Here is a 23,117-nt window from a genome sequence, read left to right as displayed (position 1 = left end):
ACGCCGGGGCTCGGGTGGAGCCCTGGGCGAGGGGTGGGAAGCTAGACGCCGCCCGGGGGTCTCTGGGACTGGGGCGGCGCTGGGCCGCGCTTCGCCTCTGAGCGCCTGGGCTGTCGGGCTTTGCAGGAAGGAGACGTCGGGGCGGCGCGAGAGTGGTCGCGCGTCCCGGTCCCGTCGCCGGGCTCGAAGCGCCGGCCCCCGGGCGTTCTCCCGGCTTTGTTAAACGCCGCGGGCTGGGACTAGTGGCGGGAGGTGAGTTCCCGGGCTCCTGGAATCCCGCAGCGCCAGCCTGCAGTTACCGGAGCCTGTCCGTGGCTGCAGGACGCGCCCCTCCGGGAAGAGGGCGCTCCTGCCTGGTCATTCGCCCTTAGGTGGGGCCCGTCGGCGCGGCTGGGGACCCAGCACGCAGCCCCCGCCGTCCGCCCCGGCCTAGGCAGCTGCCCGACCCAGCAGTTTTCTCCTACCCCAACCCCTGGCCGAATTCAGCCACAAGCAAAGTTAGTCAGTTACGTGGCCGAACTGGGCCCCCCATTGTTTCTTGCTTCTTCCCGGGGAGGGGACCGTTGAGCGGTCCACCGACCCCAGGGAGCCCCGGACCCTTCCCAGTTTGCGAATCGCGGTACCTCGAGGCCAATTGCTGCTGTGCTCCTGCAGAAAACAGACAAAGCCTGAGCGCGCCGCCTTGGGAGTGATATCTGCTGTAGAGTTGAGATTTTTTTAAAAAAACAGAAGTTTGTAGTACATTAGACTTTAACGATATCAAGGATATTTTCGTGGGTTGCTTTTGTTTGGGGTATATTTGCTGCGGCTGGTTGAAGTTAGGAGTGATTTGGCTTTGGTAACTCTCAGCTTTGCCACTGCCTAGCATAAGAATGCATTGGGTTTATCTTTGGGACTTTTGGTCTGGGAAAGAGATGAGAGACGTCCCCCTCCCCAAATCCTCTCCTTCCTTCCTCCCTCCCTCCCTGCATTCCAAGCCCATGACATCAGGGGTTTCTGGGGGGAGAGCGCAGCCAATCGGCGCGGAACTGCGCACAGAACACTCATTGTCTCCTTTCTGCTGGTCTGGCCAAAGCGCCACAAAGGAGGGCTGCTGTGGTTTCATTCCCATTAACCTCCCGGGAGCCGAAGCATGTCAGGGTTGCTACCGCACCGTCCGACCGCTGGGAGAATACGCTGGCGTTGTCGGGGCTGCAACATCCCGGTGTTGGGGGTGTCTGCGGTGTAGACTGAGTTATCGAGAGGCAATGAAGCGCACCGTTGTCAAACCCCAAGGAAGAGTTCTGTCTCTTCTCACCCTTGTTACAGCCCGCGCATCGTAATTCAGTTGTTAATAAATTCTGAACAGTCGGTGAAACAAAGCATTGATTTTAGTCCCCGAATCTAAAATTGGAACGTTGAGGTCCTTTACCTTGTCAAGTGTGTTGCCCTTATTAGAAAACAGTCTCCTGGACATTTTTTTAAAGGACAGAAAAGTAAGTGGTTGGTGTCTGATCGTTCGGTTCTTTCCAAGGTTTACAAATGGAGCTTTAGGAATCTTTTCAGAGCAACCGGCAAGTCCAAATTGTTGGATGGGATACCCTGGCGTGGTTTCTGCACATTAATTTTAATTCGCCCTTGTGATTCTTGGCCGGCAGCCGTTGAGTCTCTACCTTTTGCATTGTAAATGAGGTCCTGATAACTTTGGCAGTCCTTCAAGTGACTTATTTTTCTTGGATGTTAATATCCATATTAATTTCTTTTTGCTGACTAATGAAGCAGCTTCTGCCCTTTTCCTACTTTTTATTGAGCAGACCAACGAAGGAAATGCAGAGACTGAGGCTAGATCACTATAATTATTATACATTTTTAAAAACAGTAAAACCTCACTTTTCAGAGCCTTCGGAAAGTTAGTTATAGCTTTCGGTTTCTATAACTGTGGGTTTATTCCTGTAAGCACCAAAGCCATATTTTAACAACCCCCTTCATTTATATGGGTCCTTCGTAGGGTACCCTTTCATAGGAAGTCTTTTGATCTTAACAGCACTGCAGCCCGTGAGGTGGAAAGGATGGCTGGGGCTATCCAACATCATTTACAGATCGGGATGCTGAAGCTCAGACGGTGTGATTTGCTTAAGATCACAGAAGACAGTTGGAATATTCTAAGAATTTTCACTCTAAAAGTGATATCTTAGTGAAGTCACTATTGTCTGCCCCACCCTACCCACTTTTGCTGTCCACCTGTTACTTCTTGACATTGTGATCATTCACGCAATGCTGTTTTCATCTGTTCTGGGCTTGGAAATCGAATATCCATGTTTGCTAGGCTTTTGTATGAGATACTGCACTTCAGCTGAGGACACAGAGCCAACAGTGGACTGGGTGTATGGAACACGAACTTTGATATCGCTTGGTTTGGACGCCTTTTGACTTCTTTCTGTTTTGTCTTTATGTATTGCATAACATATGTCGCTTAAATGTAAAGTGTTCTCCCCCCTTCCCCCAAAACTTCATTTAACAAAATGGATAAAAATACAAACATCCTCAGGAAGCAGTGTGGAATGGACCTTGGAATTGAGCAGACATGGGTTCTAGTCCTCCCTCTGCCACTACTGCCTTGTATGATGTTGGGCAAGTTAGTGGGTATCTCTGTCCTTGTTTCCTAATCAGTAAGATGAGGGGAATGATAGTTACTGCCCCTAAGCATTGCATTGAGATGTGTGTTTGTAGTAAGTACTCAGTGACTATATTGTAGCTGTTAGTTCTTAGTAATAGAATATTGGCAATCTATTGCTTAGACTTGTCACTGCCTCTGTTAAGTATTCCATTTCTATTAAATAAGCCTTTGGTCTTTCTATATTCCAGCTGTGAAAGCAGTTCATCAAGGAATTGAGGAAGCCTTTGCTCTTAAGTACTTTTAATTAGTAAAATTTCAGGGAAAAATCTGTAAGCTTAAGATACTTATTCGACAAGATGATAATACATGGCAAAACATGTCAAACTTGTAATTAATTTTTTTTTAATGGGCAGGAAGTTTGAAAACAGCCTAAAAAAGTAGAATCCTTCAGCATGGACTCTGAACCACATCTTTAAACAGTGAGAGTCAGTAACTTTCCATCTACGAAGATCATAATAGAGTGTAGGGTCAGGGATAGTACAGAAGCTGGTGTAGACAGTTCGGTGGGTGCATAGACACTCATAAAGTAGTAAGGTCTTGCATGTATTCTCCAGGATGAGCCAGACCCTTGACTGCAGTTTGGGGACCAGAATGAAAAGGAATACAGTTCTGTGCCCTTTAAGCTGTGGGAAAACAGGACAGGTCCTCAAGGAAAGCACAGTATGTCCTGATGCTTGGCTCTGACAAGATGTTGGAGCCAGGGAAGTTCCTCCTAAAGTTAGGATGCAAGGAAGCCCGCCCTCACCAGTCTTAGAGCCAATGGGGTAGGGAGCCGAGAGGTCCCAGGACAAGTGGAGGGAAGTCAGTTGTGGGGGGAGTGTGTAGAGCTGAAATTATCTTACCTCAGGGTGTTTTGGGGGGAATCTGTCTGAACTATTAAGAAGAATGGGATAGGAATGCCTGTTCTCACTGTTCCTGCTCACGTGGAATGTGTGATTTGAGCAAAGTATCTTCCCGCAGAATCTTCTTGGTTACTAAAAGGTAACCTCAACAGCTAAAAACCATGTCAGAAGACTTATTACTGAAATTGTAAATCACGGAAGAGTAGGTTAAACAATCATATAGTAATAATTAAATAGGACCAAATGGCCCCCGAGTCCTGCCAGCCTGCCTGCCTTTGGATGAGCAGTCGCTCCTGGAGTGTTCCTGACTACGGACCCCGGGTGACGGTGGACTCCAGCTGGAGACCGCACCCTGAGGCGGTCTGCCTTGGTCTGCTAGTCGGGCACCGGCGTCGTGGCGAAGGTGTACATGAATTTAGCTTTAGCTTTTTTTTTTTTTTTTTTTTTGCTCCATACCCAGTGTGGCGCTTGAACTCATGACCTTGAGATCAAGAGTCCATGCTCTGCTCACTGAGCCATCCAGGCTCCCCCAGAAATAGGTTTTTAATTCAGAACTTCTGTTTATTGTCTCTTTCCACCAGCCATTCGGGTTCCGGTTTTACTCTTTGATGAAATACATCACTCTCTGTATTTTAGAATATAACTTGGCACGTAGTTGGTGCTCAGTATATGTGATTTAATGAATTGACCCATCAGGAGTAGATTTTACTATCTGTGATTTAATTAATCACAGTATATGTGATTTAATGAATTGACCCATCAGGAGTAGATTTTACTATCTTTAAAAATTGGAAATCAACCCTGTTAGAGTATTCTTCGTGAAAGTATTCTGTAGTGCAGTGGGATATTTTGGGAGGATCAGGTGATTTTTACGGCTTGTTAAAACTCATTACCAAGAAAATTCCTTTGTTGCTGAGGCTCTTTCTTGGGAGCAAAGCAAGGTTTATTTATTTTTTTAAAGATTTTATTTATTTGACAGAGCAGAAGCAGGCAGAGCTGCAGGCAGAGGGAGAGGGAGAAGCAGGCTCCCCGCTGAGTGGAGAGCTTGACATTGGGCTGGGTCCGAGGACCCTGGGATCGTGACCTGAGCCAAAGGCAGACACTTAAGCAAGGTTTATTGAGCAATAGCAAAGTGATAGTACAAAGTTCCCGAGGAGGGAGGGGACCGGAGAGAGTTGCCCCTGAGGCTCTTTCTTAGACTCACAAATTAGGAGAGTAGAAGTCCCTCCTGGAAGGCTCTGTGGGATGCCCCCGTCTCCCAAAGACCACCTGCAAAGTGGTCTTTCCGCTGACCTGGATGGGACGTGCCCTTGTGGTTTACCTGCCCTCTTTTTTTCCCCTTGTCTTGACCAAAACAGTTCCAGAAAATACATTTGCTAACTTGAGAAGGGGTACCGTGCTTTCCTCTTTAAAATACTGAGACTTCTTCACTCTGGAATTTTAATGAAGATCATTATCAAGCTCACTGTCCTGTGACCCACAGCTTTGCTTTGCTTTTCCTTTCTTTTCTTTTTTTAAGATTTATTTATTTATTTTAGAGAGAGAGCGTGCCCCCCTGGGAGGGGCAGAGAGAGAGAATCTCAAGCAGACTCACTGCTGAGCACAGAGTCCCTTGCGGGGCTGGATTTCACAACTCTGAGATCCTGACCTGAGCTGAAACCAAAAGTGGGACGCCCAACTGACTGTGCCACCCAGGCGCCCCAACCCACAGCTTTTTACACTCTTTCCTTCGTGGAAATCGTACTCTTTGTCTGCCTCTGTGTCTGGCTTAATCTGTGGAGCATGTGACTCAGGGTCATGAGTTGGAGCCCCATGTTGGGTGTGGACCTTACTTAGAAAAAATAAGCTCGGTGAGAAGACCTTGCTACTCTAGTCAACCAGAGGTGCGTCCTTTCTCCCGGTACTGTTGCCCTTCCAGGTTGGGAACGTGGGGTTAGTGAGTGTTTTCACTTAAAAGTGTGTTGTGAACCATGATTATTATCTGTAACAGTAAAAAAAAAATGAAGCACAATTGGATGGTTTTGGCTTTTCAGCCAGTTACCATTATACCCACGAGAACGAGAAGATGCTTTACTACCTTCTCATTACAGCTAGGTGGTGGGAGGGGTTCTCCTTAGATTTTTGGCGAGTTTCATTTTATTGTAGGCATTAGACTCCTGTGGCATACAGTCCACGCACAGTGGTTCCTCTGAACTCTGCATTCCTAGCCATAGAGGGCTCTTAGCTGTTACTCGAGCGTACTTGTGTTCAGGTTTTGGTTAAGGATTTCCTGAGCCCGGCGCAGATCCTCGTTGTCTGTGGGGCCTGAGGCTTACGCAATTTGGGGAGGGGGAGGAGGTGTCAGTTGTTCTAAAACAAAACAAAACAAAACTTCGTTGCAAATTTTACGAAAACATGACCGTGGGAATCCTTGTGAACGTGAAGATGCCCGTTAATCTCCTTCAGGGTCTTGTCATGAGAAAGTAGAACCTAGTGGCTAAGAACGTGGACCGTGTAGACTATCTGGGTCGGAATCTTTGGTTCTGCCTCTGACTTGGTAACCTTGGGGAAGTAGCCTGTGTCTCATCTGTAAAATAAGAATATGGAAACACCTACCTTTTATAGGGTCGTTGAGAAACGAGTAAGGCAGACAGTCCATGGAAGGTGTTTAGAATTATGCCTGGAACCAGAAGTGCACATTATGTAAATGTTAGCCATTGTTCCACTTTGCCGCTGGTTCCCTGAGGGTTAGGTGCAGTCCCGTGTTCTGAGTTTCTCGTATCTTCTAGATCCTGAGATTATGTCCAGGACTTGGACATTCATTCAGGAATTTGTTTGTATCTGAATGAGGCTTCTGGCAGATAAGGGACGACGATGCCAAGCAGTATCTCTGGGTTTCGCTTCTGTGTCAGGAATAGGATCTGCCCCTAGAGTCCTTATCCGGGCAAGACTCCTTCCCCTGGTGGCCTGTGCTCCCTCTGTGAAATCCCAGGGCCTCTAACCCTGTTCTCCTTCTGCCCACATTGTCTGCAGAGCCAGGGACTTCTGTGTGGAGCCAGAGACTTCCCTTTCTGGCCCTGTTCTTATTTGGCTTTTTCTAAAGAGATTGAGTTATGTTAAACGGGATAAGATAGCTCTTTCATTTCTTGGTTTCAGAGAGGCCTCCTGTTCTCCACAGTAGACTGACAAACATATTTACCTCTTTGTGTTTCTTTTTTTTTTTTCTTTAAGGTCCCTCTACACCCAACCTGGGGCCGGAACTCACAACCCTGAGATCAGGCGTCACTGCTCCGCTGACTGAGCCAGCCAGGCCCCCCTTCCTCTTTGTGTGTAAATCTCGGTTGTCACTGGAGGCCTTCTATTTTAACTGGTCTGATGAAGGCTCCACCTAGACCTGTGTGAAGTCAGTCCATGAGCTCAGAAGACCTAGTCTTAGTTTTCCTCTCTGAGGTAGGGAGGGAACTTCTTCAGCATCTTCCTTCAGCCAGTGGGAAGCTTCAGGGTGTGAAGCCCCCGGCAGTCTGCAGTGGGCAGGCCAGGGAACTGGAGGCAGGAGTGCAGAAAAAAAGAGGAGGTCTTTGAAGGACTCTGGGGTGAGACACAACCTAAGCATGTATGGCCATTTCCCTCGCCTCCCTCACAAATTTCCGGGGGATGCTAGTTGTGGAGTGGCTCCACAGAGCTGGCTGTGATTTCGTTGTTGTTTCGTCCCCCTTCCCAAATGTTTGGACCCTGATCTTTCCTCACTGTCCCAAGCCTCTCAGCCTGCTTAGTGAGGCACGAGGCTCCACACCCCCGGGGGGCGGGGGGGCAAGTGTGTGCTTCCTTAGTGCAGTTTTCCCTCCCTCCTTTTGTTTCACATGGGAGGAAATAGGAGAGAAGATAATCAATACCATGTGTAGTGAGTCTCTCCTAATTCAAACATGTGATTCCACTTTGAATGCAAAAATAGCAATAGCAATCATAGTTCTAATCGAGTATAGAAATTATACTGATGTTAAACATCACAGTGTGAGCTCGTCGGCGTCCTTGGCGCTTAGCAGCTGAGCTGGAACTCTAGGGCCTTCCTTGAGAGTTCACATATGGCCATATGCCTTCCCCTGAATGGGCCCATTCTCTGCTCTGAAGACCGGAGGGCATGTGTCTCTGCTTTTTCCTTACCTCTCTCGAGAGACCTGTATGTTGTATCAATCCCTCAGCCCCACCTCCCCTCGGACGGGGACACACACACACACACACACACACACACACACACACCACGGGCGCGCGTGTGCTTTGCCAGCCAGGCTTTCATTTTGAATTTTCTTCCTCTCTGGGCTTGATTTTGTAGTTTTCCTCTTTTCCTCTTCCCAGTGTCGGCTCGGCGGTCGACACCCCTCCTGCATTCCGTCTCACAGCACCTTCTAGAACATGCGTGTCGGAGGAGCCTCTTTTTATAGGGGCCGGCGGAGGCGTTCACGTGTTTTCAGTCTGAGGCGTCTCTGCCACGTATCTTATTACGAACTTTTGAACCACACGGGCAACGCCCTTTGGGACTGCAGATTCCCCACGGGCTGGTTCGAATCCACGCTGTGTCTCGAGCTCTGCGGCCTGTCGTGGTGCTGCAGTCTGATACGGTGATGCTGGCGGCAGTTGCTCTCGGAGGCGCTCTTGCCTCTCCGGGAGTTGGAAGGACTTGACGGGAAGCCACAGAGTCTAAGGCTGCTGGCTGGGCCTCCTCCAGCAGGCAGCACGGCTCTCTGGGCTCCCTGTCGTGCAGAGAGCATTCCTATCTGGGCTCGTTAGGAGGCTGGGCGTAGCAGAACATCTAGTGGAGGAAAGCTGTAGCCTTGGAGTCAGACCTGGGTCCAGATCCCTGTGGAGCCCGTGACTCTCCGACACGTCGTCTCTGTAGGGCGCCGTGCTCCTTGCCTAGGAGAGCCTCTTCTCTTTTTACCCCGATTTTGTGGATGAAGTGTGTGTTGTGAAGGATGCAGACGGTACCAAAATATAGAAGTAGTGAAAGTATCCTGTATCGGTTACCCCCACCCAGCCACTGTGCAGCTTTGAGTATCAGTCGACCATTTTAGAACTGAATTAGAGTCTGTTGTATGGATCCCCGTTATTTATTCATTACCTCCCTTCTGGTGGACGTTTCCTTCAAAAGTACTTGTGTAGAAAAGTACATAACTTTTGAGCTAACATTTGTAAGTGTTATAGGTAGTACTGAATGGCTCTGCCAAAAAATCAGTTTATACTTCCCACCAAAGGTATGAAAGGGAAGGCGGTTCTCCTCTTGATGTTAAAAAAAAGATATATATAGACTGTATCAGAGTGGCCTTGTCAAAATTCAGGTCACTTGTTTTAGTTCATGTTTATCAAGTCAGGAGTCACATCTGTGACACCTGCTCTCTCTGCCACCCCACCACTCAGGTGAGAGCTGGCAGCAGAGTGGGGGGGGGCATCTCTTTTACCAATTGATGATAATGAGTAGGGTTGGTTTTTTTTTTTTTTTTAATTTTATTAATCTGAGAGAGGGAGAGGGAGAGGGAGCATGAGAGAGATAGAGCGAGCACCAGAGGACAGAGAGGGAGAAGCAGGTTCCCCACGGATGAGGGAGCCCAGCACGGGGCTCGATCCCAGGATGCTGGGATCACGACCTTTGTGGAAGGCACTTAACCAACGGAGCCACCCAGGCACCCTGAGTAGGTTTTTGTTTTTTTTTTTTTTTCTTTTAAAGATTTTGTTTATTTATTTGAGAGAGATGAGCTGGGGGGGAGGAGGAGGGGCAGAGGGAGAAGAGGACTCCCCACTGAGCAGGGAAGTCAGCATGGGGCTTGATCCCAGGACCCTGGGATCATGACCTGAGCTGATGGCGGATGCTTAACCAACTGAGCCGCCCAGGTGCCCCAGATATTGAGTAGTTTTTAAAATAGAAAACGTAGGCAGCATCAAAATGATTTCTTATCAAAATGGCTATCAAATAGTGTCAAGTGACTGTTCTGTAGGATACATTGAATTTAAAGGAGGAGCTCTTCTTGGTATCTGGACAGGAATGGCCAGCAAAGCACAGATAGAAGGGTAAAGGTTGACATTTATTGATTTCTTCATGGTTTACATGAATTAAGTCATTCATTCTTCCCAGCAACTCCCTGATGTAAGCGCTGTTAGTGATCTCTAGTTTCCACGTGAGGAGACAGCCACAGTGGAGCTCGGACTCCAACCTGAGCATTCAGCTTCCGGAGCCCATGCTCTTCACTGTTTTAACCAGAAGCCAGAACTCAGGGAGAATTGGCAGCTTTCAAGGAGAAGGGGAGAAGGCAGGCCGGAGAGGGAAGCTCGGGGATGATGTCCTTTAAGAAGCCACAGGAGGAGAGATTGAAGGGGCTTTCTGGAGTGCTGCAGAAACACAGCACTGGATTTGGCTACTGAGGGGTCACTGGTGACCTTTTGAGAGATGGTCTTCAGTAGAGCAAATTTCCAGAGATGTTAGGAAAAAGTACTAAATGGAGAGGTTTGTCATGAAGTGAAAGAAACAGGACAGTGTTGGAAGCTGGCAGCAGGTTTAATCAAACCTGGCTGGCTCAGTTGCAAGAGCGTGCGACTCTTGAGTTCAAACCCCAGGATGGGTGTAGGATTCCTTAAATATATACGTATATATGCATGTCGTGGTGCGTGTTGCATCGTGTGCAAAGAAGTGAGATCATTGTGCTGGACACCTGTACCACTGTGTGTCAGCTATGTTCAAAAGAAAAAAAACAGATGCACTTGTTTCCGACAGGGTGGGGGGTGGTCTGTGCCCACTGATGGACCAAGTAAGGGGCGGGGCTCAGTACCCACGGTGAGTGGGGCCGAGGCAGTAGAGGGAAGAAGGTTCCCATGGAAAGTGGGGAAGGAACCCGTAAGAGGACCGGAACAGCTGAGGTGGGGGAGACCTCTCCTCCCGAGCCGTTGTGGGTTCGCCCTCTCCCGGGAAGGAGGGGTGTCACTGTGCTCCTGACCTTGTCTTCCGGGCCGAGGGTGCGGGCGGTGGCGGCAGCGGGAGGAGGTGGGCCAGGGGGCTGCGTGCCGGACACGCTGTTGCCTCGGCTGCTTCTCTCTGCTGAGGCCCGCGAGGCCCCTTCGCGGCCTGTGCGCCGCTCGCTCTCATGCCCTCGGCCCTTGATCTGGAAGGGATGCGAAGCTGGGTTCCTGTTGTTTTTGTGCCTGGCTGTCTTTAGCAGGCCTTCGCGACGTAGCCTCCAAGAGACTTCTGCCCGCACTCCGCGGCCGGCACGGTGCTTCCGAGGAACCGTGTTCTCGTGCCGGCCGGCAGCTCCAGGCCCGCACAGCGTGCGGTTCGCCGTGTGGTCGGGATGCGGCCTCCTGCCCTTCAGGACTGGACGAGGGAACCATGGTCAAACTGTTGTTGTTGTTTTTAAGGAACTCTGTCAGTCTTGAACTCTTCCCTTTTTTTGTTTCAGTGTAGAAGCAGCTTGCACCCTAGTGTGTATCTGTCCTGACTTTCCTGGTAGTTGTGTGTGGGACTTGGTGACATGAAGGTGTTGGAACCTTACTTTTGACTTCCATTTTTTTTCATACTCCCCATTAAAGTGAACCAAAAAGCTTTTTACTTAGGGTCTCAAGTTGAGAGTCCTGTATCTTCATATGCTATTTCATGATGTAAGTTATAAAAATTTTTTAAAAAGAGGAAATGTGAAATTCCGCCCTGCTTTTTGATGGACATTTCGTATCTAATTTTCACTGGGGAGAAAAAGGCCCTGGTATCTTGCACAGTTAACGTCTCTGGAGGACTCCTGTGCCATCTCCCTGGCCAGCATCCAGCCTGTTTCAGGTGAGGTATCCGAGCTCTGTTCTTCCCTGGTTGTGTAGAGCCAGCTCTCTCCAAGGGACAGACTCGGCTGTAGTCAGAAAAGGCATTCATGATCTGAGATCTAGAGCTCGGCCCCCAACAGGAGGGAGCTCCCGACGTACTGAAAGCCTGGTGTCCTGCTTCTCCTTGGCCTCCTTTCTGCCCATGGGCCATCAGTAGCTCAGAGTGAGGGGGTGATGTGTGTTTTGACTCACCTTCGGGGTGGGCAGCTGGGAGCACTTGGATGAACGTGGTCAGCGATGTGGGAGCAGAGGGCGTTTCCTGGGTCAGTAGAGGCGAGTTCCTTGTAAGTACAGTGTACACTTGGGGCCTTGGAGGTGGATCTCATGCCCCCTCAGGTCACAGGACCCACCCTATGAAGCCGACTTGCCGTATCACTGATGAGGAGTGAGTGTGCATGCCAGAGCTACAGAAAGGTCACTGCCGTGATGTCCCCTGTGGTTATAGAAACAAAGGGCAACTTTTCAGGCCGTCCACGGGCCGACTCAGGTTATGGAGGCGGCACCTGGATGCCTGCTGAGGACGCAGGTGCCTGAAGATGTAGATGGCCGCCAATACCCCGGAGGCCTGCAGGTCTGAGGAGCCGTGCGGGAGGCGGAGCCTCAGATCCTGGACGTGAGGCGAAGGAACCAGCACGGAGGAGTGCTCTGTGTTCATCTGCTTTGCCCGTGGGGCTTCAGGGACAGTCCCCTTTCAGCGGGATTTCTGCCGCAACGTCAGAGTCAAGACCCAGCCGGCCTCCTTCCGAAGCAAGACCATGTTCTCCAGCAGGCTTTCTCGTGGGTCTCCCCGCCTGTGCTGGCTGGCACCCGCGTGCGCGCGCTCCGTTCCTGCATGCGTCCAGTGCGTCGCCCTAGAACTTCCAGTGTGCCATTCAGAATAGATGGACTTCCTCTTCTATAGGCCTTTTTTTTTTTTTTAAGATTTTTATTTTTCAGTAATCTCCATAACCAGGTGTGGGGCTCGAACTCACAACCCGGATGTAGATCAAGAGTTGCACGCTCCACTGACTGAGCCAGCCGGGTGCCCCTATATGACTTTGATCTAAATATTTAGATGGTATTAGCCTATTTCTTCTCTTGCCCCTGAAGTCCCTTCTAGGTTATATATAGCCGCTCCTGGCTGACCAGTCTCTCCTTATGGGCCGTGGATGATTTTTCTCCTCTTTCCTCCATTCAGTTTGCCTCTTCTAGAAACTGATCGTTTGTCAGTGGCCCCTCTTAGAATGCAGCACTCAGAATTGATCACAGTAATGCCACAGATGCGGTTGAACCTGTTGGGTCCAGTGGGATTATTAAGTAACTCCTTTGTTTGACTACAGAGCACTGACTCATGCTGTTTTGATCACTGTGATGAGGTAGATAAGACACCTTCATGTCAAAGGATTCTAATCCTTGCTTTGGCGAGTTGGTTTTCCCTCTTTATAAAGTAAGGGCGACGACAATTGCATAAGGTTTTCTGGTTCACATACTCTTCTCACACTTGTTTTATTTAAATAATCCTCTCCTTGGCTACCTCACAGAGCTGTGTTGTCAAGCACATAAGACAAGCAGTAGTATTTTATAAAGAATTGTACACCTGTGCAGACCAAGACAGCATTAGTTTTTTTAGACAGAGTAGTTTAGCTTATTGAGTATGCATGACTAGTTAGTTCTAGAACTTGCTGCAGGATTTTACATATATCTGGAATAATTTATTAAGCTATGATTTTCTGAAACTGAACTTTGTTTCTTTTGAGCTATTACCAATTTAGTTTTCCTTAAGTTTAGAAAGTATGTCCACCAGTTTCCAGGTTGTCAGTTGTTAATTTGTTACCACAACAGAAGAGACTTGGGCGCGGGGGTGGTGCGGTCTGTTGAGCATCCGACCCTGTTTCAGCTCAGGTCCTGATCTCAAGGTCGTGAGATGGAGCACCGTGTTGGGCTCTGCGCTCAGTGTGGGGTCTGCTTGAGGTTCTCTCTCCCTCTCCCCCTCTTGTGTGCGATCTCTCTCTCAAATAAATACATCTTTAAAAAACTATATCTATATAATGAAAACGCAGAAGAGAACAGATGTAGATGTAAGCCTGAAGGTACATATCACCGGGAGCTCCTCCTGCCTTGACGTGGACCAGCGCAGTGGGCATGGTGGTTGCTTCTGACCAGCCCCCACTTCTAGAGTCACTAACCTGGACCTAAGGAGTGCCATAGACATAGGGGCTTTTATGAGAAAGTAAAACAAATATGGCCCTAGTGATCCATCTAAGATGACTAGATTGGTAGATCAAGGAGGTGTGGTGCCTAGAAAAACCAGCAGCATTCACATGCAGATGCCTTTCCGAAACAAGATACATCTTTAAATCTGTAGCATTTCTCCAGTTGGTACTACTGTCAGTGGATGAAAACTCATTTATTGAGGACCCACTGTGCACCCGGCGTGCACGCTAGGGGTCCAAGAGGACTGAAGCCTGTCCTGCCCCCAAGGAGAGGACATAGGCACGTTGGATGTGGCTTGCCGTGGGTGTGCTGGCTCCTACTTGGGGATGACTGCCTCCCCTCAGCACCCCCCAACCCTCCGCCCCCTGCCCAGGTAGCTGCACACCGTCTCTCCAGGAGTCCGCTCTAGCATGACCGCAGGCTCTTCAGCCTGTAGTAGAGAGGCCCTTGCCTTTTGGGTCGGGGTCAGGAAGCAGTGGGCCCACATCTAGGTTCCTGTTAACTTTGGTTAAACACTGAGCTGTTTAATACGTGCGTCTTTGTTCATCGTTCTTTCTGAGTCTGAACTCTTCTGGGAATCTGGCCTCTAGGCTTACTCCTACTTGCTGAGATTTGAAATTTCAAAGCAACACTCACTCATTCATTCATTCGTTTATATAGATAGATAGATGTCTTTTTATTATTTTTTTATAATTTTAATTCCAGGATAGTTAACATACAGTGTTATATTAGTTTCAGGTGTGCAATAGAGTGATTCAGCATCTCCCCCACCCCCTTGTTCTCCATAGTTAAGAGTCTGTTTTTTGGATTGTGTCTTTCACTTTTTTTTTTTAACCCCTTTGTTCATTTTTGTTTTTTTTCTCGGTTTTGTTTCACACAGTTAAGTTATATGGTATTTGTCTTTCTCTGGCTTATTTCACTTAGCATAATACTCTCTAGCTCCATCTGTATCATTGCAAATGGCAAGATTTCATTCCTCTTTATGGCTGAGTAGTATTCCATCATACACACCCACACATATATACACCACATTTTTTTTTTTAAGGTTTTATTTATTTATTTGACAGAGAGCACAAGCAGAGGGAGCAGCAGGCAGAGGGAGAGGGAAAATCAGTCTCCCTGCTCAGCAGGGAGCCTGCTTCAGAGTTCAATCCCAGGACCCTGGGATCATGACCTGAGCTGAAGACAGACGCTCAATCAACTGAGCCACCCAGGCGCCCCAACCACTTCTTTATCTATTTATCTATGGATGTACACTTGGGCTGCTTCCATAATTGTCTGTGGTAAATAATGCTGTAAACATGGGGGTGCATGTATCTCTTTGAATTAGTATTTTTGTATTTTTCCGGTAAATATCCAGTAATGCAGTTACTGGATCATACTATTTTTAACTTTTGAGGAACCTGCATACTCGTTTCCACAGTGGCTGCACCAGTGTGCGTTCCCACCAACAGTGCAGAGGGGTTCCTTTTTCTCCACGTCCTTGCCAAGACTTTTGTTTCTTGCGTTTCTGATTTTTTGCCATTCTGATCGTGCGAGGTGGTATCTCATTGTAGCTTTAATTAGCATTTCGCTGATGATGACTGATGTTGAGCATCTTGTCATGTGTCTGTTGGCCATCTGTATGTCTTCTTTCAAGAAATCTCTGTTCATGTCTTCTGTCCATTTTTTTTAAGGGATTATTTGTTTTGGGGGTTCAGAGTCCAAGTTTGAACTATGTATATTCTAAGCTATGTAGTCTGAAGGTCAGTTTCTAGATAGAGAAGACAAAATTGACATTCTATTTTTTCTGCATTTTCTTATTTATTAGTTATGCTGTTTGCTTTAGGCAGTGGCCCAACTCCTCTTAGGTTCAGAAACATTGTCCATCTTACAGTATTGGTACATTGTGTCAAAATGTCTTTGTATTTACTTGAGTATACATATTTGGAGAGAAAAAGTTGTGCTGGTACCATGTGCTGATACATTGATCTGAAGGTCGGGCTGACCCTCTGAGAGAAAGGCCCGACTTGAAAACGCTCGTAGGCTCTTCCTAGGCCAGTACGCTCACCGAGGAGAAAGCCATGTTCAGTTCCAGCACGAAAATCGTGAAGCCCTATGGCCAGAAGCTGGATGAGTTCAGGTGCGGCATATCCTGGGCTGTCCTTGAGCGGGAGAGGAACTCGGACCTCAAAGCCCAGTGAAGGGAGCTGAATATAACAGCAGCCAAGGAAATTGAAGTTGGCGGTGGTTGGAAGGCTCTTATCGTCTTTGTTCCCAGTCCCCAGCTGAAATCTTTCCAGAAAATCCTAGTCCGGCTAGTGTGTGAATTGGAGAAAAAGTTCAGTGGGAAGCATGTTGTCTATTGCTTAGAGAATTCTGCCTCAGCCAACTTGAAAAAAAGCCATACAAAAAAGGAGCAGAAGGGTCCCAGGATCTGCACTTTGACAGCCGTGCGTGACGCAATCCTGGAGGACTTGGTTTTTCCAAGCGGAATTGTAGGCGAGAGGGTCCACGTGAAGCTGGGTAGCCTCTGCTCACCGAGGTTCGTTTGGATAAAGCACAGCAGAGTGACCTGGAGCACAAGGTTGAAGCTCTCTCTGGTGTCTGTAAGCAGCTCACCAGCAAGGATGTTAACTTGGGAGTCACAGAGTTTCAGTTGTAAACACAAATGATGGGGGAAGAAAAAAGCTCTTAGGTGTCCTTCCTGTTTCCCTGAGGCGGATACGGTTTTCCTTAGCTCTGGAATATGTAATCCTTCCCCATCGGATCTTTAGCACAGGTCACACCACAGAAGGAGTCTCAGATTCTGTAGTGACCTTGAGGAAGGCATGCAATCTACCTTGACCTTCGTATCCCAAATGTAAAGGGATTTTCTCTGGAATTCCCACCTCTATTCCCCATAAGAAAGAATTTCTGCTTTTTAAAAAGTAGTTACTTCATCCTTTTCATCAGCAATGACCTGAAAAAGAATGAGAATTTGGGATGCAAAGACAGGCAGGAGTGAGCTTTGAGGTGAGTGGCGATGGGCAGTAACCCAGATGAGTCCCAGCAGAACTTTTTGAATTGTAGACAATAAAGTGAACAGGTTGCGATGCGGTTTGGTTAATAGAAAGCTTTGTACCTCTGGACTCAAGCCCATATAAAAGGAGAGCATTAACTCCGATGTGTCAGGCATTGAGATACGCCCTTCTTTACCCGTGGAGCAGGCTTCATGCTCACAGTGGTCCCGGAAGGAAGACTACCTGTGAGAAATGGGGTTGTCAGGATTAGGTTACTTATTTAGGTCACACTAGAGTTGGGAACACAGTTTTGGGAAATTTTTGAAGTTTGACTTCAAGGGTTGAGATCTCGTTTGTTGTATCCATAGTATGAATGAATACTTTAAAAATTTGCAAAGGTGTGTGGGGGGGGAGTAGGTAAGGAAATGTTAAAGCCTGTTCATTGTCTTGCATGAGGTATCAAGAATGGAAGATAATAAAGAAGGGAAGAGGCATCGTGGTGTTCAGATGGCAATCTATTTGGTCCTCATATTAGGACAGTGGTAGTCCCAGTGGGTTCTGTTCGTTATTTTAAGGTTTTATTTTGAAGTCATCTCTACACCCAACATGTGGAACTCAAACCCGCAACCCTGAGATCCAGAGTCGTATGCCCCACCAACGGAGCCAACCAGGCTCCCCTCTATTCTTTATTTTAAATACTCTACATCTTCATCATCATTATTATTTTATTCTGCAAATGTCTTAACACACCTTATTAATAGGTATTTGTTGGGGCTCCTGGGTGGCTTAGTCAGCTGGGCCTCCGACTCTTGATTTCGGCTCAGGTCATGATCTTAGGGTTTTGGGATTGATACCCCGCATGGGGCTCTGCGCTCAGTGTGGAGTAGCTTGTCCCTCTGCTTACATGCGTGCACATGCTTTCTCTCTCTCTAATAAATAAATAAAATCTTTAATAGGTGTTTGTCTCTTTCCACTAGAATGTAAGCTTTTCAGGGCCGAGACTTTGCCTTTGAAGCTAACTGGTACGTAGTAGCCCTCGAATGACAGACCGAAGGAAGGAGTAATGGAGAAAGACATTGAAGGAAGAACCCATGGGACACCTGGGTGGCTCAGTCGGTTAAGTGTCCAACTCTTGTTTTTGTCTCAGGTTTTGATCTCAGGGTGGTGGGGTTGAGCCTGAGTTGGGCTTCGCACTCAGCACAGAGTCTGCTTAAGACACGCTCGCTTCCTCTCTCACTCGCTCTCAGATAAATAAATAAATAAAATATTTTAAAAGGTGGGGGGCTTGCCTAGCGGCTCAGTTAGTTAAGCATCTGACTTCAGCTTGGGTCATGATGTCAGGGTCCTGGGATTGGGCCTCAGCAGCGGGCTCCCTGCTGGGCAGATAGTTTGCTTGTCTCTCTCCCTCTGCCCCTCCCCCTGCTCATGCTCCCTCTTTCTCAAATAATAAAATCTTTAAAAAATAATAAAAAATCCATGACACAGGAACACTGGAAAGAGAGGGGACCTACATTGAATATGATTGTACTTAGAGGGTTTGGGGTGATGCTGGATTATCTTGGTTCAATGCGACAGGGAGCTCAGTGATCTGGAATTGTCTGCTTCCAGGTTCTACCAAGCACTGTGATAAGAATACATTGTGAGGAGTACATGGGAAAGATACGTCTTCATTCTTCAGTAGATTCTGGAACATCCCTGGGCATAAGTAGGGCCCTCAGACAGTTCTCGTCATATCTATATAATCATTGTTCCTCGTGCTGGGTGCACCCCCACCTTTTCATTAAATTACACTTTAGCTGAAGGCTCCCTGCTTACGCTGAGAAGCACCATAAAAACCGTGCAGGAACTGCACTTGGGGGTCTCTTTTTGAGATGTTTTTGAAGCTCGGTGTCCCTCCCCGCTGTTTTCCCTTTCAGGGATTCTGGTGGGGCAGCTTCTCAGACCTCAGTGCCCGGGAGGGATGGCTGTCGGCTGTTGTCTGATCTAGAGTCTCCCCTTGCTGTTAGGACGCCTAGGCCCTCCGGGCTCGAGCTCGTGGAGGCGGCCTGACTCTCGTGCTGTTTTATACTGGACTCGCCCTCATATACTGTGCCCGTGGAAGAAGTGGCAGAAGACAGGTGCTTCTCTCTGGGAAAGGAGTAGGATGGCGCGGCGGCGGGGGGTTGTCGAAGAGAGACTTGTGCGTTTTCATGGTCTGGGTGCTTCTCAGCCTCGTTTCCATCAACGCTTCCCTGGAGAAAGTCTGTAGAAGTCTTTCCTAATTGCCTCCTGACTCCCACCGAATTGAGTACAAAGGAATCGAGTTTGTTGGGGAGGGTCACAGAGTATTGTAGTGTCCACGGTGGTTTTCTGTGCCCACCACAAGAACCTATTTTCACCCCTTTGGGGGGCAGTAGTACCCCCATCGAACATGCACACTCCATATTTCTGTACTGTTCATTATTTTTTAATGTTTAATGTTACGTAGCAATCCGAAAGAACGGTCGTGCAGCTAGCCAGGATTGAGCTGCCCTTGAACCACAGGGTGACGCCACACGGGGGCTCGTGGTTCCGGGGCGCGAGGCGGAGGGCGGGAAGGGCAGAAGGCTGATGCCACCCTCGGCCTGAGCATCAGCCCCAGCACAGGAGGAAGGGGGGCAACTGAAGACGCCCGCGGGGTGGGAGCAGGACAGGCAGGAGGGCGGACGCTCGGCCGCAGTGCCCCAGAGGCCTTCTTCCGTCTCATTGTTGTCGTCTCTTGATGGTCTGATCGATGGTCTGATCGGATGCGGCAGGAGCACGCTGGTGAGCGTTGGTGGGGAGCCTGCGGCAGGTGCTCCCAGTCGGGGTACCACAGTCGCCAGGAGGTGCGCCTGCCCGTGAGAAGGGTCGGGACGCAGGTGTTCGGGAAAGGAGGCATGGCCACGAAGAAGGGGGCCGCTGCGTCCTCGAAAGACGCGGGCAGAAACTCTGAGAAAGTGGCTTGGGAAGATCGGATAAAATAAATCTTGGAGAAGAGTGAAGAAAATGATGTTTATAAATAACTTGGAAGAACGATTTTTAAACAAATCAGAGTAAAATTTCCATGATGTCTTAATGAAGTAATTTTTTAAGCTAATTTTCTTGTTGGAAGGAAGAAAATGTCATGTTTTTCTGCCGGGTGTTCAGAAATGAAAGCTTTTTAGATGAAAATAGTGAATAAATTTTATTGGCCAAAGCTTTTTATTTTTAAAAGTTGTGCATATCAGATAGTTAAAGAATAACCTTTGTAGTTAACATAACCACATTTGCTTGGGCTGTGTTCTGATGCACGTTTAAAGGAAGCACTCAGTCTCTGTGTCCTGCCGAACAGGGCTGCAGGCCAGAAGCTAAAGGACAATTTGAAATAGATTTTTTTTTCCCTAGATGATTTCATAGGAATTTTTTTTCATTTCAAACTTTTTTTAAAAAACAAGTATATTGGGGTGCCTGGGTGGCACAGCGGTTAAGCATCTGCCTTCAGCTCAGGGCGTGATCCCGGCGTTATGGGATCGAGCCCCACATCAGGCTTCTCCACTGTGAGCCTGCTTCTTCCTCTCCCACTCCCCCTGCTGTGTTCCCTCTCTCGCTGGCTGTCTCTATCTCTGTTAAATAAATAAATAAAATCTTTTTAAAAAAAAAAAGTATATTCTCCAATATTTTGAATTGTTTAGCTGGCCTGTCTGCCCGAAGCTCACTTACTTAAAAAATATTAGCAGTATTTGGGTAGAAAAATCCTTGCTGCTTGTTCACATGAAGGAAAACCCTACACCAGAACCAACAGTTATAGACTATGGATCGTACCTACTTTTCATTTTTAGTTCACCACTTGGGGTCCTGAACTTCGCATGTATGTGCTTATGAATTTTTTCTGCACACATGCTGTCACATTGAGTCTAGAGACAGAGTCAGCTGTGTAGAGCCCCGTCTTGTAAGTGGTCCCTGGTAGAGTCAGGGTTTGAGCCCAGGTCCAGCTGATTCTAGTCCTTGTTCTCTCATCGCTCCCTTGGTAAGAACAATCAGCAGAGAAGATTAATTTCTCTCTGGCTCTTCTACTAGGATATTTAAAGTTAGATGTGCAATCACTTTGTGGTTTGGGGCATAACATTGAATCTGTCAGACGCATTTGAATAAATGAAATATGCTTTGATGTTTTGTTGAATAATAATTGGTCTCATTTGGTCTCCCCCCCCGAAAAAACACCCCAAACCCTTCCAACATAACTTCCATTTCTACATTTGAAAAAAATAAAGAGAATGCATTTCCTTACAATTTTTGCTGGTTGACCAAATGGTTTAGAGAACTTAGAATGGAAAGAGACCCAGTGTACTCACTGAATTCAGCCTTCTTGTTGTATAGACAAGAAATGGATCAGAAGTTAGTTAGATGGATTAACTATGAACTGTGGCCCGTACTCTGTCTTTAGGTTCATTGAAATGCAACTCCTAATTGAGAGTGCTTTGCTTTTGACAAAAACTCCACTCCAGATTGCTTTCCACAGCTAATGCTTAAGGGGTACTTGTGTTCCTTCTTTGCCTTTCCCTTTCCATCCATCCCGCAACCCCTCCCCACCGCGCACATTTATACTTTTTGCTCACTTAGAACAAGAAACCAGTGTGAAAATATAGTCGTCTTCAGATTTTTTCTACCAAATTATTTATTCCGTTTTCTAAAGGTGCCATTATGTAGACAGGTATGTCCGATATGTTGAGGGAGATACATTCATTATCTAAGCGTGTGTACCTGAGGTATAATAGGAGTGATGGCTCCTTCCTGCTTACCGGAGGTCAGTGTCCCTTCGTCAGGCATCACTAACCTCCTCATTTCCTGTTCCCACATCCAGATGCCCGTGTAACCCAGCCTGGCCGGAGATCAGAATAAATGTGTGTTAGGAGAGAGAGTACGGGAGGGCAGGCGAGGAACACACATTGTGCGCTAGCTGTACGTTGTGCCTGACCTTTTGTAAACTAACCTCCAGGCCAGAATTCGATCCTGGATGCACGGCCTGTGTTAGTTGTCTTATTTAAATGTAAACTCATTGAATTTCCATTTATAATTCTGGCTAAGTAAATCTACAGCTTAAATAAATTATCCCTTATTCTGCCAGAGGCATAGAGCCAAGTTTCTCGAACTTGGGAAGAAAATGCGGATCAGGGACTGCTGTCTCGCTAAAGGACACAGTGATGAGAGGAGTCATCTGCCCCCTGCGGGGAAGCAGAAACCCCGCCCACACCTCTTGGTGGTGAGGGCCCGCGAGGGGGTTCCTCTGTGGACCTAGAACGCGAAGGCCCTAACAAAAATGTCGCCGGACTGTATATTTCACTAATGAAACCTAAGCATGTTTTATGGAAGCAAATGTTTCTGTGTTCACCCCCATTTCCATGGACGCCACTGTAGTCGGCTACAAGTGCGTCACGGTCTCCATCCCCCTGGGTGTTGTCTGCTTCTTGGTGGCATTTTCACCCGTGTAATGAGAAGAAGAACGATACCTAATCTCTTCTTTCCAGCGGTGTTTTTTTTTTTTTTTAAGATTTATTTATTTATTCGACAGAGATAGAGACAGCCAGCGCGAGAGGGAACACAAGCAGGGGAGTGGGAGAGGAAGAAGCAGGCTCCCAGCGGAGGAGCCTGATGTGGGACTCGATCCCATAACGCCGGGATCACGCCCTGAGCCGAAGGCAGACGCTTAACCGCTGTGCCACCCAGGCGCCCCCATGTGTTCTTCTCCTTAATTGGCTAACCAGCCCCCTTTAATATTCCTAGAACAAGGAATAGCTTGAGAACTTGAGCATGTGTTTTTTAACAATGTCTTGTGTGAATTTTATTTTTTAATTGAGGTTTCTGGTCTAAGTATGAAGAGATCTTTGAAAATCCGTGTGTAGTAGGTTTTAGCATCTGTGTTGCTAAGTTGCCTTTATCATTAGAATTCTGTAAGTGAAGAGTTAAATTTTCTTTTAGTTTTATTAAATGTTTGGATGGTAGGTACGGTGCTAGGTCCTCACAGTCTGAAAGTGACTTTTGGGAGGAGTCTATAGGATACAGACGATGTAAACAGAGCTTCAGTTTTGTACCGCAAGGACAGCAATCAGTGCGAGGCATGCGTGCGTGGCGTTTGGCTAAACAGAAGCATAGAAACACCAGCACTTTGCAGGCAGCAAAACTATTGGACTGAAAGGTCTTGGCCAGTTGAAATATATGTAAAACAGTTGGCATGTGTCGGAATTCTACCGCCCTCTTTTTGGGGGCAATCTGGTAACTAATGACTTAATCTTTAAAATGTAACATGGCCGGTGCCATATTGTAATACGCTGTTAACTCTTGTCGTTTCCTCCGTGTCCTGAGTAGAAATCGGTCTTGTCTTGATCCATAGTTTCTCCTTTTCTATCCCTGCTTCTCTCCATGTACTATTCAAATTTTGTGTAACAACCGCCTTAACCAAAAATTTTTCATTAGTTACTGAAGCTGTAATAGTCGGTTAGATTTGCCAGTGAACTCGAGTGAGTGTAATTTACTGCATGTCACAGTTGTGGTCTTAATGGATCATAAAAGAACAAGTTGAAGTCAGCAGTTTTTGACGCTTTAGTGAAAATTCTTCCAAAGTTGGTTGACTTGTGT

General features: G+C 47.4%; 1 protein-coding gene and 1 pseudogene across 1 annotated transcript in view; both read left to right on the top strand.

Annotated features, from left to right (window-relative positions):
* The window catches only part of CNN3 (calponin 3), a 28,850-nt gene that overhangs the window by 291 nt on the left and 5,442 nt on the right, over positions 1-23,117 (top strand). The gene's annotated exons all lie outside the window — the stretch shown is intronic.
* On the top strand, positions 5-23,116 carry LOC148109188 (small ribosomal subunit protein eS7 pseudogene; annotated as a pseudogene).

The sequence above is a fragment of the Ursus americanus genome, chromosome 12, assembly GCF_024610735.1.
Source record: "Ursus americanus isolate L20-20 chromosome 12, mUrsAme1.1.p, whole genome shotgun sequence".
NCBI classification, from domain to species: Eukaryota; Metazoa; Chordata; class Mammalia; order Carnivora; family Ursidae; genus Ursus; species Ursus americanus.
The sequence above is the reverse complement of the archived record's forward strand: the minus strand, read 5'-3'. Positions and strand labels throughout refer to the sequence as shown.